This window comes from Bombus impatiens, unplaced genomic scaffold (assembly GCF_000188095.3).
Source record: "Bombus impatiens unplaced genomic scaffold, BIMP_2.2 scf_0089, whole genome shotgun sequence".
Taxonomy (NCBI): Eukaryota; Metazoa; Arthropoda; class Insecta; order Hymenoptera; family Apidae; genus Bombus; species Bombus impatiens.
The window spans coordinates 730073-748024 of record NT_176508.1 but is presented as its reverse complement, the minus strand read 5'-3'; the positions used below and the strand labels follow the sequence as shown (position 1 = coordinate 748024).

The following is a 17952-nucleotide window of genomic DNA, read 5'->3' as shown; positions in this document are numbered from 1 at the left end:
GATAGAAAAGGCGATTGTTCTTCAACCTGAGCTATTCTCGCCAAACGTACAGAAAGCAGCACAACTAGATGGTTAGAATACGACTCGACTCTCGCAAAACGCAATCAACATTCTCTCGGCAACGCCACTCGCAAAACTCTGCTTCTCCGCTCGCACGCTGCTTCTCGACTCGCACGCTGCTTCCCGACTCGCTCTGGCCGTTGTCGCATTCCATTGTCTTTTACCAGGCCCACCGCACACGTGTTCTGCAGACGCTCGTGGCCAGGGTCACATAGGTCTTTTCTACGAACTATGCACTTGAAAAGACCGACGACACTTTGATGGGCCCGACGGTGCCTCGGCTCTCGCGACATTGTTTATGGTTCGCCCGATATCTCTTAGGCCTTTCGTCCACGATACTACATATATATATATACGAAATAGATATCGATGAAAAAGATACATAAAATAAACATATAAAAAAAGTAAAATAACATACGGAAAATATTGAAGTAATTTTAGGAGTATTTGTCAAAGCAAACACCGATCGTATATGGCATACGCGTACATTACAGTATTCACTAAATTTCGTATCGATTGGAGCAAATTTGCAAAACAAAGAACAAACATATATACATTTTGATAAATCATAATTACGCCTTTTAATTTAAAAATCAACTATATTCGATTCTGCCGAATGGCGAATATTTCTAATTAACGTTGCACATCACCTGACTATGCTATTTCCTCGATTAATATCCACAAATTTTTCTCTTTTATCTGAGAGCAAGGGTGTAGGAGGAACGAAATTATTGTTCGACGGTGGCGTGAACATGGTTAATAATTCGTGGAAGGCGATAGGATCGACAAAATACGACGGGGACGGGGCCCTCGGGTGAAAACGAGGATAGGCAAAAGTCCGGGGATTAGAGGTGGAATCCTAAACTACGGATAAATCGTCGGAACGATCGTTGGACGGCGTGGTACCTAGCAAATTCGACGCGCGTAATGCACGGAGAATCTAGCTAATAAATAATGGGACCATTGTTTCGTCCGTTGCAGTCGATCGTAAAATCACGAAGCGACCGATCTGTGCAGCTGCATTATTTCCATTGGGTCGCGTGGACGCTTGTCGACATCGATCCGGCGAAATTTGTTTGACGCGATCAATTGTCTCCTGTTCATTGTTCTCCTAGCCCGCCTCGCCGACATTTCTCTGGTCACGCGTCTAGATACCTTGAAAAATGCTCCATTCGAATCGATTTCCCTTTCACAAGGAGGATAATAATCGCGTGCAAGCTTCGACGATTCATCCGCCGGCATAATTACCTTCGATTCATGCAACTCGCAGCCGCCATGACAAATAGCTACGTGTCCATTCGGTAGCTCCGTATTTCGAAATTTCGCTCGGGCTTCTATTGTGAACATATCTAATTAAAATGGGATTCGAAGCACCCAAGTTTTTAACACAGGTTCTTTTCATTTTGCGCAAATGTTTCTGTACTTCGTCGTCAAATTATATGCAGAAGCGGTGCTACGTGTAAAAACTCTTCAATCAAGCTACAATTAGTACGAAGCGTTAATGATCCTTTACCAAGCTGGGTATAAATTAAATAACCACGGACAAAAACGGCAGAGCTGTAGATGAAACCAATCTTTATGAAAGTTTCATCTCGTTAGTTGCATTCATCCAAACGTAAAATCGTAGTTTAATAATATCGCGATATTTTGTTAATCGAATTTATCAGTTAGGAAGAAGATATTTATAAATCGGACCGATACGATTTCCATTATTCTTGTATTATAATCTAGTTGAGGGAATCTAAACGACTCTGTTATAATTCAAAATCGTAAAGGGTGGTAAAAAGCTTTGTTATAGTAATACCATAAGTAACACGATGTGAGACGTAATGTTCACCATAATGGCGAAGTTGAGCGTGAAAATTCACGGGCGAGGTAAACGTCCGGTGGAATTGAACGGCAATTAACGTGCCGTGAACTGTGCCGACCGCATCATTGTTTCCGATTCGAGGCTTGACCGTTTCACCGTAGAATCTGTGGAACATCGTACGCGGCTAAAGCGCCCTTGTTTTCAGAAAACTTCGGATCCAATTGGTGAACTTTCCGCATTACGACAATGCAGTTTGAGTTGGAGGATTCATCGAGGCCGCGCGCTCGCGCACAACCGAGTATCAGTAAATGAGAAAGGGCATGGGTTTGGGCGTTGGTGTAAAGACACAGACGCTGCTTAGTTGGAAAAGAGGATAGACGCGTCAGTGACGCGGCTCTGTTACTGATTACACGTCCCGTAAGTGAGTAAAATTTGTCTCGCCAGGAATAAATTAGTTAATGGATCAAAGTGGAACCTATAGTTTACTAATTCTTCGCCTTGTGGACGTGGAGCATCATTTTTTGGCACTTTGAAGGGAAAGATAGTTAGGTAGATGTTACGAAGTAGTAAGATAGGCGATGATAAATAAAACTGTTTTAAAATAATTTCGATGGGGATGGTTGCTACTGAAATATTTCGGATAGTAATTTAAATATATTGCGGTCGACATATTGATTGCACGTTAATTGGCGCTTTATGTAAAATAATCACTATACGATATGTAAACACTAGATGCACTTTTAATTTGATATTGCCAATCTATTTGAGGTTGAACAATTCTTGACAATCGTAACAATGTTGCGTTTCTGGGGCATCTGCGCCACTGTATTGTTTTGAAGTGTTAATTTAGTAAATGCGTTATTATACTTTGTTATATTAATTATTTCGCAACTGCGATGTTAATTGAATCAACGTATACACGTATTAATTTGGTAAGCAAATGTTTTCGTAAACAATGAAATTTAAATGAATGCTTTTACTAGCATACGTGTACATTGATATATTTTTTTTCATATACTGTTGCAAATGTATGCACTGTTTAGTGGATCAATACCTACGTTGGGTAGGAATAGTAGACATTTTATATACATTGGCTAGTCAGTATATGCATTTACTAATATATGTATATATTGTGCTATGCAACTTGTTATATGCACTTCATTTTACTTGCAAGCATAATATTCATTGACTATCTTGCATGTCTGGCTACAGACTTCCCCACATATTCTACTTCATGAATACATCCTACCGTGAATTCGTTTAACTCTCAATCCGTTATGTATGTCTGTCTGACCATATTCGGTCTCATTCTACTGGAAAGAAATCGATACAATTACTACTGAAAATCTATCCAACCATTGATATACATGACAATTGCGTGGATTTCAGTTACCTTAGCTATATTTATTTCATTTATCATAAAAGTACCATATCTTATTAAAAATGATTAAGAAATACTTTTGACTCCGCTCAAATACTATCTGCTACTAATTGCACCACATGAATACATGATGCTTACTTCATGAATACGTCCTAGTGTATATTCGTACAACTCTGTGCCAATCTGTTATGTACTACCGTCTCGCCATATTGGTTATTTAGCCATTGGCTATGTAAAATACAAAAAAAGAAGCTTTATAAAGCATGAAAAAGAGAACACCTCGATTCTTATTCAACAGCGGTCTAGCAATAAAAAATGTTCGAGATGATATTCACCGAACAGCAGCGCGATATCGCGAATGGCGAGTACAGAATTTATCGGCGATCGTAATTAGCGAGGAATCCCCCCAAAAAAACAGAATTGCCGGTGGCTTGGCTCGGCACAGCTCGGTTCCAGAGCAATATCCTCGATCGAGGTCGTCGCGTCGACGACTACAAAATGACACACTTCACGCTTCTCGTTCATTGAAAATTTATCTATTCGCACGACTCTTGCTCTGTTCGACGTTCCCGAATTTTATCGATGAAAAGCTAGCCTGCACTTCAGTGGAACGACATCGACATTGAATTTCACCGATGTACTAGCCGTAACAGGTGTTAATCAAGAGTTAATTTCGAGGGCAGACGAAAGCGCGGATTTAATTTCCGTTTTAGGGTTTAAAGAGCGGTGGAAAGGAAGATGGACGTGACAAGGCGCGGTAGATCGCGGGATTTATGGCTGGTTCGTAATTGACGGCGTGGGCGAAGCGAAATAAAATCCGATTGAGCGAACGCGACCATTGTCGTGGCCGTGTGCGACCACCGTTGCAAGAGAAATTTGTTGCCGCCTCGCTGGATATATCGAAAAGCGAATTCTTTGTTCGCGTTCCTCAGACTTGGACCAACGTTGTGTTGCTTTAAGAAAATTCTACGATATATAGTTCTTTTTATTACGTATGAGTAAATGGAGCCTTTTTTTTCTTTTTCTTTATAAGGACGCGAAAAGAAATAAGAGGGAACTGTAGAGTCCGAACAATATTTTCTGTGTTTAAGACACAAAACACTAAGATCTACTACTTGGGTATACTCGGAAAAATGAACTATACTATACTTAACTACACTCTCTGTGCTCTCCGTATACACCTTTACTATACGGCCAACGAAATCCTCCAAGATTAAGCTGCATTTCTCAAAGGCTAACTCCCTCTAAAAGTGTATTAAGAAACTACGAATGAAACCCGGGGATAACTTCCTCCATAAAATGCTCGAGTTCGAAGAACCTCTTCTCTCCAAACAGCCACCCTCTCCTATTCCACATCGAGGCAAACAATTACCTACTGGCTCCAAGGGAATCATCGTTAATCTAACGAGGGGGCGAGTAATCGTGGAAAATAATCGAATCTAACTAAATCCAAGTTGACTCACTTGAAGCCAATAAGCGATGCCCTATTACGAGAAAAATATTAGATTTTTTTCTTGTTCGTGAATCGTTTCCGCCCTCGCGATTTTCTATCGGATCGATACCGAATTGAGCGAACTGGACCGATGAACTCGAGCTGATGGACCAGTGTTTCACTATTTTCACCAAGTTCGAGGAAGAATGAACGTGGACAAAACGAGTTCCAATAGCACGCAGCTAGCTGCGCTGGGAACCGTTTCGATCGTTAGAAATTTGATTTCACGCTGGCCGCATCCATAACTTCCTCTCGGGTATGCACACAGCCGCATAAACAGTAAACGCGGTGGATAACGGCCAGAGTATGGAAAACAGGAGGTCGCCAGGTTACGTAGGTGGAGCTGAACTCGGAAAACGACGAGCCACAGGCCTCCTCGTAAGTTGATCGAAGTTAGTAGGCCATAACGGTAAAATATATGCGACGACCGGACAGAAATTGGGATCGGTGGCTCGCGGAAATGATTCGTCGCGTGGCTAATGTCGATCCTACGTTGCGACCTTTTCAACGGACACAGTCAGAGATAGCACGCCATGCGGAAATGGAAAATGGTGACCTGCGAACTCTGTCGTGTTCAGTGTGAATCGAGTCGCGTAGAATTTGTCGATCCGCCGTAGATCGAAAGTTCTCTGCTCTTTTCTTTTTTTCTATGACACCTCTTGTAAAGAATCGCAAGGGTTGGTGTTATCAAGTTTTTCTCTTTTCTTTCAATCACGAGTTCTCGAATTTTGGTGGATATCGGGGAATAAGCGAAGTAGATCTAGCGAAAGAAAAGCCAAGTATTGGATAAATCTTAGTTTTATGTAAAATTTGAGAACAAAATGAAGGATATTTTATTTGCTGATAAGTACGACAGTGATAAATGATAGTTGGTGTGAAAAATGGTAGTTAGATAGTATATTTCTAAATTCCATGAATCTTGGCCAGTCTGTTGTCGTGGAAACTTACTATCATAAGCGATTGTACTAAAGACCGAACGGCGCCGGTGCGACGTTTCGGAAGGCCACTCGCTATTTATAAGATAGACGATACGAAGTAACGTCATATTATTTTTCGACGTCGGCGCTGCACCAGTGCTCTGCTTCCCAGATGTCGTTTCTTATTTTTCCACTATTTTCCGCGCTGCGTTTTACACTTCTGTAATATTTTTCACTATACTCTACTAATTTATTGTTTTATCGCAAATATGCAGAAGAAAACATTACAATTTGCATTATTTATATCACTGTCTTAAATAATTAATAATATTACGAAAGTTACTTATTAGCAGAAGAAAATATTATTACATGAATATTATCAGTGAGTATATGTATATGTGTTCGTTACTTCACTTCAAACAGAAATACAAATAAAAATATTCATTTCCTACATTCGTATAATTACAAATGCGTATGGATATTACTACAGTTTGTTATTAAAACTGCCATAAATTATCAAAAGTCAATAGCATCGAAAAAGTATCTTTCAGCTGTACCTCGTTTTATATAATCCAATGTTACTTGACGTTTGTATTCGTAATAAATAAATAGAAGAGAATGTTTGTTTAATCGAAACTGAATGTAGATTCGTGATTACTTGGCGCGAGTCAGTCAGTATGGACGCGACAGGCACCGTCTCTCCGCCCTTTCATTTTCTGTTACAGTCTTTCGTGTCTACCTCCCGTAACGAGCACACTGCCAGTGCGAAATAACTCGTATAAATCACCGATGACTGCATACACAAATTCCATGCGATTCCAGCCGTCGAGCTGGCAATGTTTTAATAAAACTCGACGAGGCCCAATTATTCAACTCAACGCAGCACCTCTCGCGCCCGTCTGAATTCCCTTCGACAGCTCCCCACTCTTTCGTATTTCGGACACCGAAATTGTGACCGATACTCCGTGAGATTCATATAGTAGATATTTTGATATAAATTCGTTAAATTTATGATCGGATTACAGAATAATCGAGATAGAAAATCAGCCTGATATTCGGAAATCAACATGTTTTCTGTGGGTTGCTGCGCAACACTGAAATCATAAAATCATCGAGTCTTTAGAAATAATTCAAGCGATCGACGATCGTTTAAAACCAGGGAGAACCAAACGACGCGGATTTTTTCAAATAAGCATACCACCCAGTATTTTTCTATCAGTCAATCTGTAATAGAATTTGGCCAAGTGAACGCACGTATTTTTCACCCCACCCCTTGTCCCCAACCGTTTTCATATTTCAGAGAGGCTCGATCGTATTAAATTAGAACTCGAGTTAGTCGAGTGGTAGTTCGCATGAACGATCTCTCGTACTGGTACGTCACGTTTACACGATACGAAATTAAAGTACGATAATCCATTTGACCGTAATCAAGATTTCGATAAAGATTTTCTAAGACACAACATTCTAGAAGATATAACATGTTGCCTACACTAAAGCTTGAAAAACGCTCATTCAAAGCAAGAATCGATAGTCCAACGGAGCAAAGCGATTCGCCGTAGCCAGGTATGTTTATCGAAAATTTGATGAATCGAAAGCCGAAAAATACAGCGACAAAGCGAACCTTTATTCGAACCATTTTCACGAAACACTTTTTTCTCGAAATTCGTTCTGTCGGTTAAATCAGCTTCATCCTTTCGTTTTGGATACGCCGTTATTGCGGACTACGCGAACCGTATCGAACAAGTCTGGGCATCAACCGTGATTTTCAGAAGCTGTCATCTCGTAACGTTACCGAAAGCGGAGTTTTCGAGAACTGGCCGTGGCACGAGACGAATTTCAGATGCCAAAAGCATACACGGAAGATTGACGCGTTCCTGACAAGCTTTACTCGTCGAAAACCACTAAATAAGGCACTCTAAAGCGCAAACGAAAATTTTGGAATTACGTTACGACCGTTCTGTTACTACGGCGTTATGGGCGTGGAATGATCAAGCAGTTAAATTGGTCGAATAAAGATTTCTCTTTGAGTCTACCTTTCGAGTTTCCTTCTACGATTTTTCTGTGATTCTAGTTATTCTCGTTTTTTTTTGTAGACCTTATTGTCGTTCTACAACATAAGGAAAGATTTGTTTCTGATTTCCTCGCGCGGAAAATCAGATATATATCGTCGGCTGTAATTCCTGCTTAGAAAAATCTTTTCTGCCTTTAAATTCCAGAGAATTTGATACTATTTCTTTATGGAAATTACCGAGAAGTTATTGCATTGCAGTAAAGAAGGATATATAATTACATTGTTATATGTATATACGAGCTTTTAGATGTTTAGTCTACAATTTTTCATTCGCTTGCAGAAAGTCTACTCTTCACAGTTTATTCACCGGTTCGACAACCTCGCGAAGATTTCCAATGCATCGTAAAGTAGTCTAGGTGAAAATGTTTACAAAAACAGGGGAATGAAAGTTCGCGAGTTTCTTCTTCGAGCTAAGTGTTTTCATAAAACAGTTAAAGACCCGTACTTTTATTATCTTATTATACAGGAGCAGCGATTCTTATTTAAGTTTCACAGGTAAAACATCTGCCCCAGGCTTCTCAGGATTGCTTCGACCGGTTTGAATAATTTCGCCCCGTTCCACTGTCGGACTGTTTCCTGTCGAACTACTCGATGAAAAAACGACGCAATCGAAATTTCCACCATTTGTCTGATTTCTTTATGAAAGCAATTATCGACGAGTAGTGAAATCATAATGAAGAAGATATTAATTATTATCCTAATAATTGCGAATTTAAATAAAACATGCGTTTATACCACTGGAATCCTTTTTCCACTGGAATCCTTTTTCCACTGGAATCCTTTTTCCACTGGAATCCTTTTCCCACTGGAATCCTGGAATTCATTTTCAATGAAGTGCGAATAGTTTCGATAGATTCCGTCGAAGTCTTCGTTAACTAACTAATTAATAGTCATCGTCATTAACGATTAATTTGATAGACACGTTTGAAATGTTTCATGAAGAGAAGAAAGGGGAGATGGGAGGAAACTGTGGAAGAGGAGGAAGGAAGGAAGGAAGGGTAGAAGGGAAGGGAAGTCATTAGGAGTAATACTTTTGTTTCTGCTAATTGCTAGGTTCAAGCAGAGATGATCTAAGGGCTACTACAAACATACAATTTTTAATAAATTTTTAAGTACTAAAACGCTTAAAATTTTAGTCAATTAGGTTTCCTACGATTAATAACTGTTGCAAATATTACAATAAATATCATACTTGATAATACGATTTTTTTTCTACACAATTATCTGCGTCATTGAACGATGGCACGATAAATTCCAAAACTTTTATATCTCGGCTTATCTGAAAGTGTCGTACTTGTTAGGAAGATGTAGCACAATTTTATACTAGGACCACACGATAGCGTTCGCGAGTACCAAAAGTCTTTCTGATGGCTATACTTAAACCATAAAGAAAATTTGTTTCTTAGCGTCATGAAAATTTCCATATCTCTGTCACTGTAATGATATAAAACTTATCTGAGAAATTAATACAACCCTTGCACATTGACAAAACTCATGCATACTCGTATATTCGTGTATATATTCTCCGAAATATTTCTAAAAATCAGAAATAACAATTGCTTAGAAAACGTCAAATGAAATTGAATGCAATCTACAGCCAGTCGCTTCTCTCGAGACGATGGACATTCGAAAGTAAAGAGCAAGCAAAACACAAGAAAACAAAGGCTATCAGGCTCGTCACCAGACCTCTCCAGGGGCACATCGGTCCACATTTAAATTTACAATCCGCTCTCGGCGCAATTCCATTCGAACACCCCTGATAAATTGATTTGCAGTATAACTTTGGCTTTGACACGGCACCAGATAACTCTAGCTTTGGTCTGCCGCGCGAAGGAACAGCATGAACGTAAGAAACCTTGGATATCGACACTTCAGACCACGGGGGAGTGAAATGTAAAATACGAGACGATCGCAGAAACAGAAAAAGGAACACGTAGGGAGGAAGAAGAAGAGATGGCAGTGTAGATAAGCGATTTCCAGTTGACTGACTGACATCGGTTGCTTACCCTTGCCTCGGGCCAACCTTCTCGCCGTTCGCTTTGCTTCTCTCGACTCGGTCCTATACGTGCAATAGTACGGACGCTTCTTCCATGTCTCCACGTTCGCAGACACGCGCAAGAACCGCTGAATGTACAAACGTAGCGTGCACAGTACAGCTACGATTCCGTTTTCCGCTTGGAGATTCGGCCACGATTAAGCCGCTTCGCGACAAGACGCACCAAATTGCACGGTATTTCGAAGAGGCGGTTCTACTATATTCGTGCGATATTCCTCTCTTCCATGCAGCGCTCCTCGTCAAACGGAACCATCTCGGTTAGAGAAGATTACGACATTTACCACTGTGAAACTGCAACTTCTTTAAGACCAATTACCTGGTCGTAAGCACCGCTGGTTATCTCGTTATTTCATTTCTCCTCTTGGTATCTTACAGTATTCGGTGTATCAAAGGGTCGGAGCATTTCGAAAGACTTTGAGTAGTTGTGTGTGAGAATAAGTTCGGTTAGGTTCGTGTATTTTACAGCGTGATACGAGGTATTTACAATTTTCGATCCATTTGAATCGAGAAAGTATTTGTTTTTCACGCTGTCCTCTCTAAGAGGTCTATAAAAAAAGTTCCAAGGATAGGGTTGTATTTTTTTCATTATCATTTGTGCTTCTATCTTGATCCTAAAGCTGAGGTTTGTACGAGATTTAAAGAAAACATGGAAATTTTTCTCGTGTCTTTGATTTATGTATTAAAGTTGTATAAAGGATCTATTTTTTAATTCATTTTTTTGTATACTGACAAGATAATATTTAAATTATTTCAAGAAACTTTTATGCATCATTGCGCTACTTTAGTTCTTAGTATAAATATCGATACCTAGAATTATAAAAGAAACTTTTACTCGACTTTTAAAGAGATTTTCCACCAGTTTCGAAAATACCGCGGTAGAACATCGATCCTATTTAATTCGAGGTATCGTAGCGTCAATTTTCAACAACACGAAATCCGGATTCGCTATCTCACGGACGTGGAACAGTGTCCACGAGTTGGCTGAATCGTGCTGGCGCCAACGGTGCGATTACAAGGGACTCGCGGGGACAAGAGCTTCCAAATTGCGGCAGAGCATTTCGCAACTTCGCTTGAAAGCACACGACGATATCCTCGAGGGAACCGAGTACGTGAAACACCGCATCCTCAAGAAATCTCCGCTGCTTTATCCAAAGCGTGCTACTTTCTCTTACGCGCGACCATCGATACAGGAAATTTTTAACGTTTAATTAATTTAATTTAAATCCATCGCCATAACGAGCACGTAAATTATGCTGGTGCTATCAACCATGTTTCGTTTCTATACTATACGAGTTTTTCATAGTGTTTCAACATCTGATTCTCCAAACTAACTGGTTTGTGATAGGTGACGGGAAATAATCTTCAATAACATGAAATTGTAAAATTATTTAATGTAAATAAATTTAGACGTAAAGCATAAAAAATAGGATACAATGGGATACAGAGATGGATACACAGGATACAATGCACTTTACAAATAATTATTTATTTTCTGATTATGTAAATATACTTGTAGAAAATTCCAAAGGAAAATTCACATATGTATAAGATAGGTCAATACGCTTATAATATTTTAACACGTTTATTATTATCCTTCGATAGTCATCATACTTGGTGTTGATCTCCGTGGTTGATCGAACGTCGCGATCGCTCGGGTTTTGTTGCAATTTGCACGTGGTGTGTCGACTAAATAAAAACTAGAACGTTTGCTAAAGACACAAGATAACAAGTAAACTAACGAAGACGAGATCTAATTAGAGACAATAAACAGCTGTTAGCTATGCTATTGATTGTGCGATGATTGACAACTAAGAAGGACAACTAGCAGCTACCAAAGGCGATTAACAAGTCACTATCTATTTCTAAGAAGCAACCAATTTTGCAGTCACCATCCTCCAATGGGTTTGTAGCGAGATATACTCTACTCTTGAGCGAGGTTAGAGAAGCTAGTCGCTGGTAGACAGCGGTTTGGCAACGAGATGATCCAGTCAGATCAAAGCTCGACATCTCAAAGTACCGAGAATCATTAGGCCCGGTACCGAGTATCTGGACGTGGGAAGATGCTTTGAAATATGACTTTATAATATTCTTTCAGCAAGGAAACGAACAATGACCGACCTCTAAGAAGACGAATTTTTACCAAGCGCCGTATGCCGGCTGCAAGCCGATCTGCTAAAGAAATTTGTTGAATAGCGCACTAAAATATGTACGATGCTTCGCTGTATCATAAAATTATCGCGTAGCGTTCTATGACACTTGGAATTGATACAGAGGAAGAATTTAAGAAAGTAGTTCGGAGTCGTTTTTAGTTAAATTAGCGCCATCGTTTATTAGCATTTTTTAAAGTTACGATACCTTGTGATAATTTTTTAGCTGTTTTGTGAATGTTAAAATCGATGCTTTAAAACCTCAATATGGTAGAAAAATATTTAATCTTCGAATATATTTGTAATTGATTCAACGTGAAATCACTGAATTAATTTCTCTATTTAATACAATATAGAAGCGCCGATCGCAGATTTATTTTGAACTAACAGTAGTATTTGTATCAACTTCGCTAAGAATAAAAAGATATATCAATGTAGTACGAACAGTTCTTCGTAAATTCCACCGAGGATCCATCTTCCGTGAGCGATTCACCTTTGTTCTTGGAACATGTTACGATATCGATTCGTTGCACGGAAATTTCATTCCGGCGGATCCTCGTTTAATTATCCGCGCCCGATGGTAATCGAAAGCAAGCGAAACAAATATTGCATTCTTTCGAAAACATCGAGGTACAGGGGAACACAACACACGATGTCGCATGTACGGGAAATCGAATGGACTTTTCGGCCGCGGGTTAACTTCGTTTGATGGACGACGGTGTACAGAGGGAAACGAGTAACGAAACAAAAGTATACACGCGAAAAAGGTACAGAAATAGAGGAAAAGACTGCACGACCGTACAAATCTGGGAGAATCGCGGGAAATACATAAAAGCATCCAATTTCCTGTGGATACCTCGTCGAATTTGACCAGAACGCCCAGTCTTTTCCTATCTTTCATCGTTGTTACGCTTTTGTTGACGAGAAAGGAGAGGACGAAGCAGAGGTCTCCGCTTTTATCGTCTACTCGCACGATGCCAAATAATGCTGAAGTGCTGCTGCTAAAGTGAATTACAAGTCACGCGATGCTCGTGTCGCCCGCGAAGAAGAAAGCAGCTAATTTCCGCCTTTCGATTTCCCAGACTATCCCAGCGAATTTATCAATTACGTGTGTCATCCCGTCGGTTGCGATCACGTTTCGTAGTTTCACGTTTCGCCTTAGATCTGGCAGCCACTTTCTGCTGTATCATCCTTTGTATCTTCTTTTTTATCTTCTTAGGTTGTCTTCGTCATTACCCGTGGCAATTTTGATCGTTCGAGCAAGACGCGAGCTATTCCAGTTCGATGATTTTGGATCTGAGATTTTTGGTCCTAAATGGATCGTAATAACCATCGACGTGGAAAAGTCTTTTCAAAAAAAGAACAAGTGCGGAAAACGTACATAGGAGAACTATATCGTCGTCACGATCACATCCAATATTTTAATATTCAGAAACAGATAGAGATTCTTCTATTACAGTTTACATACGTCACTTTTCCTTTGAACTCGCTTCAGATACGAAATGTTTGAAGGTGCGATCTCTTCGCATCAGGGATTCTACGTAGTAATAGAATTTTCAAAAGTTGTTTCGAAAGAAAAGGACAAATAAAGATTGCGGTAAGTCTCGAATCTTCGTAAAGTTTTTAGTTTCCAAAAAGTAGTAGTCAACGAAAAAGGTGGTTAATCTGCAAGTCAATTGAAACTCGGTCTCTCGAACGTCCGTCTTTTAAGTATCCCCAGTGTCTTTCCTTCTTCATTATTATTCTCTTACCCGCAAGAATGTTCGACCTTTTTATTTCATCGTGAATGGTTATTCTCGAGTATCGAGGAGGCTGGGACGATGGTGAAAAGAGATGGCGACCGTTCGTTTCTATCGAACAGCTCGCAGCAAACAATATCGAGTCCTTTAAAAGGAAGAGATAAAAAGGCGCGAGATAATGAAGTGGCGTAGGCGAAAAATTTATTCGGTTGACCGTCGTTCCGCTGAAAAATCGCGGATAAAAATGAAATGTAATTATTTCCGTTTTCCAACTCATTCGTGCGAGCATTTTCGTCTTCAATAAAACGGAAGCTTTCTTTCGGGAACCTCTGAAATTCCCATCCCCCCTCCCCCCACCACTTTTATTGTGCAGCCCGATAAAACATTTGAAAAGGTCCCTATCCAAAATGGTACGTGAAACGCGCAATTAACGCGCAATTACCAGGCCGTGTAGTCGGCCAGTGCGTAATTGCATTCACTCCCAGTGTAGCCTTTAAAACAGCTTATTTATGAGTCCTCATTTATGGACTCTCATTTTACAACGATTCACGCGCCTATAGTTCCGGTAAATCGATAGACATTAAGCAGCCACCATAAAATCAACTATAGCTTATGATTGGTGTAACAGTTCGTGGAGCAATTGATAAAACACGAATAATGCTTAATAGGTACAATAAAAATCTTGCTTTTATCTGCTTCTGAATATTGTTCCAACGTTTTTTGCGTTTTTTAGTTGTGTTATTCGCGAAGAACGAGTAGATAGATTGCGCGAGTGGCAAGGATTAATCATATCCTAGCTACATTTTTATCGGATAATGGCAACGAAACAAAAAACGTTTGTGAAATTTCGAATATTTCGACGAAATAACAGTACTTTTCAAAAAATCGACGCGCTCAATACGATTGTCAACGCGATACTTTTTACTAATTAATTAGCGCACCAATAATTTCCATTCGATCGTCTGGAAATTCGCTTGACATGCGCCGATTCGAAATGAAACCGTCAATCATGGTAATGGAATAATTCAATACTTTTCGCCAGTGTCAAAGATAAATAAATAACGTAAAGTAATTATAAATTACAACGAACGATTTATCAACTCTGAATTGGTATCGTCGAATCGTAGACGACTTGCTGCAATTTTAAAATATTTTGTTTCAATTTTTATTCTGTATTTTACGTGATAAAATCATCGGCGTTATTTATTGGATAAAATATGGAAAAGAAATTAATATTCAGTAACTTTTATTTCCAATTATTTCCAATAATTTACATCGAAGCGCTTAATACACTTAATATTTAATAAATAGAAGAAAGAACATACAGGATACAGAATTGGTAAAAATTTCGATGTATCAATTAGATTCTTCCAATTCCGTGGAAGCAATAGCAAACAAAGGAGAGACAGAGGTGGAAATTCAACCGAGTTTAATAGACAGTCCCGGGTCGAACCGAGCGCGACCCGCAGCGACATCAATAACGTTAATTAACATATCAACGAGACAATCCCGGAGATGCGTTTCCCGGTGGTAATGCCTTTACTGGGATCATTCCATGTATCTGAGCTGGCTCATTCAAATCTTGATACAACCCCGCTCGTACGTGTACGTGTAGAGTCCCGTTCTATTGTCGCATCAAGGGTCGGATACGTGACCCCATAGTTCACCATTGTATCGTATACGTATGGTTTTGAATTAATTGCCACATAGCATCGACAAGCCGCGGATTCGATTCCTCGTTCCTCGAGCTGTGTCGATGAACGCATTTCCACGATGCCACGCATATTTTCCAACGTTGTTAATCCTCGGCCAGATAAAACTTTTGATCAAAGTTACGAGGCTGCGTGCCAGATAAGCGACTTTTCGTCGATCGATACCCGGAAACATTGTTTCTTTTTCCTTTTGGCTTGGTTTCACATCCACGTAAACAAGTTATAAATAGCGTATTTTCAGATATCGTTAGATACTTTATACACTTCGAATTTAGGTGTTGACTTTGGGTATTTTTAATGTTCTCATTTTACACTTTAGGTTACTGTAAATATTTTGATTCTTGTTAATAATGGTTACAGTTTAGTTTGATTGAAAATAGAATAGCGCGATAGAGAAGATTATTTGAAATCGAATGATCGTAATGCTAGTGACATTTTGTATGGATATCGTGAGAATGGCAAGTCTTTACGTACGTAGATGTCTCTGGTAGAAATATCATTTCTGTCGATATTCAAATAAGGGAAAAAATTACTTGCCCAATATACAGATTGGGCGTGTAGCATATCCAAGAAAAACCAGTCGATTGGAAAGCGAGTAATCACTTGCAACAAGTTTTCGGAAAGATGGAGATGAGAGAGAGAAAGAGAGAGTCAAATAGTTGAAGTTTAGAGAGTTAGGGAGTTCGTTAAAGAATCTCCAGAATTTATGCAAGTTTATAGCGGTGTATCGGAGTTAATAAGTATTAAGTGAAGTTGCCGTTAATCAAGAAACTTTCTCGCACTATGTACACAAACATTCCTACAGTGCCCGCAATTTCTTCTTCTCCCGTTCTTTTCTTCAAACTTGAAAAAACTTTCTATCCTCCGGTTCGCCATTCTTCTTCCCTCTTTAATTTCCTGCTTGGAACTTTGGTTATTTAAAGAAGCCATCCAAGCAGTTCGAACGTCATCTATTTCACCACGCGAAACGTTCGAGAATCCAGTGAAATGCATCCTGCTCAACCACTCGCAACACGATTACATTTCTGAATAATTGCAAAGAAAAATTATGTAAGTCGTTCTGAGCAATCATGTAAATGCAGAATCGATTCCCGTTATTTCTTTGTCGTTTCGTCTCAATGTACCGACTAACTAACCGATGGCACTGCGGCTGTAGGCTGGCGAGTCTTCAAAAGAATTCATTTCCATAATTATCTTAATTCTATCGAGGGTCAGAAGTGTCTGCGGCTGTCATTTGGGTTTTCCTTTACCGTGATCTTGTCCAGAAACGGAAGCAATTATCAGATTGCCTTTCCTTGTGAATTTCATCTGCAGGTATCATCGCGAATAATTTTTGATGATAAAAATAACACGGCCCAATTAACTCTGCGACAATGTTTTCATTAATTAACACCAAACTCTGGTAAATAACTCGCACGAAACTGGAACTCCCTCGCCGGGTCCTTTCAACGTCGCGTCGTCGTCTTCGGAGAGTTCTGAACCAGGTTACGTTATTCTTCCTGTTTCATCGGAGAAATTAGCTTTCCAGATATTTGTAAGACTGTACTAAATGGAATTAAGATTTACCTTTTCGTCAGAACTTTATAAAATTCGATGGATATTTCCCCGCGTTTTTTCCGGAAGCCTTTAAGAAATCTGTAAATACTGATCTTTTAATCATCAATAAATATTCAAAGACGCGGATAACTTTTCCTCAAAAGGTCTCGTTTCGAAAAATATATCAGACAAACTCTCTGCGAGAGATAATCCATATTTATATTTATTCTAATCATTCACTTTCCTGGAAACTTTTATAAAATCGCTGAAATTATTCTTGGGTTCTTAAGTTTACCTTACGAACTCGAACCAAGGAAACTGCGTAAATTGTAAATCGTAGCGGCTGAAGATTTTCCGTGATCCTGACAGATAATAATCAACGAACCGCGTTAAGGGCCATTTCCCTTTTACAAGGGGAAAAGCGGAATTGCGAATCGAATTGAATCAGTACGATTCCATTCCAGTTGCGTGTTACCCATTGCGTAACTGCTCCAATCCACAGACGTTTACAATTGCAATCTTCACGAAAGGGAAAACGAATCCTTTGAAGTTGTCCGTAATAGAAGCGCAATTCTGAACGACGAATGCAGCCGACAGTAGTTGTTTCGTCGTGATACGTGTAAAGTAACTATACTAAGAATATTTTTCTTTGCGATTCGCTTATTGATCGCTGCTTTTAACTGACTTTGTCTGCAGAAGAAAATAAATTAAGGGAAAATCGTAATGTATCGATGCTTTCGATAATAAGAATTTTATTCTTATAATTTTACTGCTACCTCTTTTACGTATACGTGTGCCTTAAGAAACGAAATATTCAGTATTCACCGCATTCGTTTATTTATTTTTTTTAAACGCGCGGATAGTAATGTATAAACGAAAAGATAAAGGAGTCGAGGGACCAATAACGCGTTCATGTCTCGTACAATAACACAGACGATCGTCAATATCATATGCTACAACTAGGATCAATCAGTATCGAGCACCATAGTCGCGCATGATTGGTATCGACTCGTACAAGCTAAGCACTATTA

General features: G+C 39.4%; 1 protein-coding gene across 10 annotated transcripts in view; it reads left to right on the top strand.

Annotated features, from left to right (window-relative positions):
* LOC100748080 overlaps positions 1-17952 on the top strand; it is a 277175-nt gene that overhangs the window by 117843 nt on the left and 141380 nt on the right. The gene's annotated exons all lie outside the window — the stretch shown is intronic.